The 4,163-nt window shown below is 44.3% G+C and overlaps 1 pseudogene; it reads right to left on the reverse strand.

The window, feature by feature from the left end:
• Positions 1-2,181: 2,181 nt before the first annotated feature.
• On the reverse strand, positions 2,182-2,314 carry LOC141109193 (U2 spliceosomal RNA; annotated as a pseudogene).
• Positions 2,315-4,163: the final 1,849 nt, after the last annotated feature.

The following is a 4,163-nucleotide window of genomic DNA, read 5'->3' on the forward strand; positions in this document are numbered from 1 at the left end:
GGCTGGTAAATGACATTTACGAGCCCCTTTTCCCGGCCTCCATCCTGAAAATCCCCCACAGCATTCAGCGGGAGAGCAGAGGAGGGAAGTTGGCAGCACTGGGGGGGCACACAATTATTTTTTAACGCTTGAATTATTTTTCCCACTATGGGCGTGAGTGGGGCCTCATATCTAAGTTTTGCCTAAGGCCTCACAAAGCCTAGAGCCGCCTCTGTTTCCATCCATCTGGTGGATAGGATCGGATGAATAATGGACAGGCAGTCCGTTTCCACCTGATTTCCTCATAGAGGAGACCGTGGCAATGTCTGTGTCCGCTCTGTGCAGCAGAGTGGACAGGACCTGTCCGTGAAGCAATCCCCTGCTGAGCAAGCTGAATCCACAAGACGGAGGCACCCGTGTGAAAGGTGCCTAAATGTATGATGCAGATTGAACTACCTATTTTGTCCAAGGATCATCAGATCTAGCTGTGTATACGTAAATACTCTTATGGTAACTGGAGTGTAATCACATATACACTTAACCTAATCAACAATTATGCTAGCTTCTCAAAAAAATATCTCATGATATTTGAAGGCACACATAACTGAACAAAAAGGTATTTTTACATATTTAATTGGAGCTTAGTATTGTTTTTACTTTCTTAAAATATATGGATCACCTATTGCTGTTTGAGCATCCATTGTAAGTGGTTATATCCATATCATATTAGGAATATAGCCATATAGAACCCAGAGTTGAAGATGATCTTGTGATGAAGTAGCAGATCCTGGTTTCAGAAATAACTTACTATAATATAAGCCATGTAGTGTTTACTGAGCTTTGTCTCTTATTGACATCACATATGTACATTATTATATTACATATGGCATATGTAAACAACTTATGATCCTTTTGGGAGATCCAGATCTGGCTCTTATCCAGAAATTATAAAAGAAACCCGAAGGTTAACGCTGCGCTAGAAAAAAATTAAATTGAGTTTAGAAAACATGAAGAAGAGTACAGAAAAGCTGCTAGCACCAAAAAGTCCAATACTACACTCAAATAAATTAAAATAAAATAAAGATGCAGCGCTAATGAAATGATATAAAAAATATGAATCCAAAAAGAGTGATGGTGAAAAAACTCTCAATAAATAAAAACGAAGGCAACTAGCACACCAAAAATGACTGAGAGTGATTTTTTTTTTCTTCTTAAAGCCAGTGGCGTGCAAAACACACCCAAAAACTTCCACCCGGTGCCAACACAGTGAAACACAAAACGTGCAACGGGTGTTCAAAGTCCTCCACTAGGGAAAGACCTTACCCTGATCCCCCAGGGCGTTAGGCTCCAGACAGGGACTGAGGTACTTTACAATGGGTCCATTTGGCCAAAACCAGGCAGATCCCCGTTCTCTGGAAGGTCTGCCAAAACAGACCCACCCAAGTACTAGGTGGGGCTCCCCCGAAGGGAGACCCCCAAAGGAGAGGGCGAACCAAGTCAGAAGGCCTTTGTCCACCCCTTCCCAAGACTTTCAGAGTAGGCCCGAGGACCCACACCCTACTCATCACAGTGACAAACGTGTATACGCTACAAACAAAAAAATACAAAAAAGTGACAAACACAGGGAGGAATAAAATGAGTGAGGGAGATGGGAGAGTGAAAGTGACCATTGTGTAATACTATGGCCGGCCCTCCGGCCAGGCATAAAAATTTCCCCTGGTCCTAGCCAAAAAGCTCGGCCCAAGAGGCAGGTGTGAAAAATGTGTGTAGTAGTGAAGTGACCATGGTGCCATAAAATCAAGTGCCTAAACACAGTGACTGTACAGCACCCCTGAACTGTCACTTCAGGGGCACATTCATCACTGGCTTTTCAAAGCAACCCTGACCCACAGCCCAGACCACAGCAGCCCCCACCCCAACCAGGAAGGCCTGGAGTTTAGGAAACTTGGTGAGAGCCCTTTACCATCAGGCTCCACCGTCGTTCTATCCCTCCTGCATAATTATATTTGGGAAATACTGACCACTCCCCCCCCCGAAAGAGGAGTAAGCATTCTCTCCCAGAAAAACTGTCTGGAGATAGAGCTACCCTAATCTAGGCCAGAAGGCCAGGGGCCCGACCCTCCGGATCAGACCCTGTGGTTCTCCATCCCCATCAGAAGGCTTCCCTTTCGGCTACAAACCGCTCCGGGTCACCTTTACTCCAGCAGGTTTTGTATAGCAACCGCCATCCCTTTACTATTTTGCCATAGATCAGGGACGGAAGCAAGCGCCACCTCCTGGAAACTGATAAGAACAGATACTACACTTGATCTTAGCCAAAAGGCCGAGAAGCGATGAGTGATTGTTTTTGAAAAGCCAGTGGCGTGCAGACACACCTCAAAAACTTCCGCCCGGTGCCAAAAAAAGTGCCCACACATAGAGAGTGAAACACAAAACACGTGCAACGGGTGTTCAGAGTCCTCCACTAAGGAAAGACCTTACCCTGATCCCCCGGGGCATTAGGCTCCAGACAGGGACTGAGGTACTTATACAATGGGTCCATCTGGCCGAAACTAGGCGGACTCCTGTTTACTGGAAGGTCTGCCGAAACAGAACTGCCCAAATACAGGTGGGGCTCCCCCAAAGGGAGACCTCCAAAGGAGAGGGCGAACCAAGCCAGAAGGCCTATGTCCACCCCTTCCCAAGACTTTCAGAGTAGGCCCGAGGACCCACACCCTACTCGCCACACAGTGACAAAATATGTATACACTACAAACAAACAAAAATACAAAAAAGTGACAAACACGGGGATGAATAAAAAGAGTGAGGGAGATAAGGAGATGGGAGAGTGAAAGTGACCATTGTGTAATACAATGGCCGGCCCTCTGGCCAGGCATAAAAATTTCCCCTGGTCCTAGCCAAAAGGCTCAAGCCAAGAGGCAGGTGTGAAAAACTTGTGTAGTGGTGAAGTGACCATGTTGCCATAAAATCAAGTGCCTAAACTCAGTGACTGTACGGCACCCCTGAACTGCCACTTCAGGGGCACATTTACCACTGGCTTTTCAAAGCAACCCTGACCCACAGCCCAGACCCCAGGCAGGAAGGCATGGAGTTCTGGAAGTTTGGTGAGAGCCCTTAATCATCAGGCCTCACCGTCGTTCCGTCCCTCCTACCTAATTACATTCGGGAAATACTGGCTGCTCCCCCGGTGGGAGGAAGGGTAGCCAGCGTTCTCTCCCGAATAACTGTCCGGAGCTAGAGCTGCCCCAATCCAGGCCAAAATGCCAGGGTCCCAACCCTCCGCCAAGACCGAATGGTTCTCTGTCCCCATCAGAAGGCTTCCCTTTCGGGTTACCTTCACTCCAGCAGGCTTTGCAAAGCAACTGCCATCCCATCTCTATTTCGCCATAGATCAGGGACGGAAGCAAGTGCCACCTCCTGGAAACTGATAAGAACAGATTTTTTTTTTTTTTTCCACTCAGAAATCTCAAATCTCGCATCTTAATTTTTTAAAAAAACCTTAGTCTTTAAGCTTGAAATACACATCATCGTGGAAATGTTTTTTTTTTTTTCAATTAAATTTTCATTATTCTATTCCAATTTTTAGTTTTCCAAAATCTCTCAGCTTGCACAGTTCCAAAATCTTTTTTATCTTTCAAAAAATATGTATACAAAAAACTTAAACCAAGTCTGATACATCCGTTAACTGAAATTTCTTTCTTCTTGAATAGATATATATTTCTGGCCTTCCATAATGCAAGCTTCATCGAACAGGTAAGTAACCAGACTCTTTTAAACTCTTCTTTTCTTATTCCAAAGCCATACATTATTATTTCGTAATCTATAGACTTTAAAGTACTTAGTTCCTTAACAAGTAAACTTATTTTTTTCCAACATTTTTGAGCGAAGGTGCAGTTCCAAAAAATGTGCATCACCGTTTCGTCTGAACCGCAAAGCTCCCTTACACATTTAGGGTTTCTTACTAGACTTCGTCCATATTGAAATTCCTAGTAGATAAGCACTCTTTCACACTGTTCCAGTTCAGATCTTTTTGCTCATTTGTTAATACTGGGTGTGACACAGCCTCCCAAAATCCTTTTGTTACTTTATATGAATAATTTTTTATAGGACTCGTTATTATTTTGTCTTCTACTGTTTTTTCACCTTCTGATGATTCCTTAAGATTCCCACATCTATGTCCATAA

This window comes from Aquarana catesbeiana, linkage group LG09 (genome assembly GCF_042186555.1).
Source record: "Aquarana catesbeiana isolate 2022-GZ linkage group LG09, ASM4218655v1, whole genome shotgun sequence".
In the NCBI taxonomy this organism is placed as follows: domain Eukaryota; kingdom Metazoa; phylum Chordata; class Amphibia; order Anura; family Ranidae; genus Aquarana; species Aquarana catesbeiana.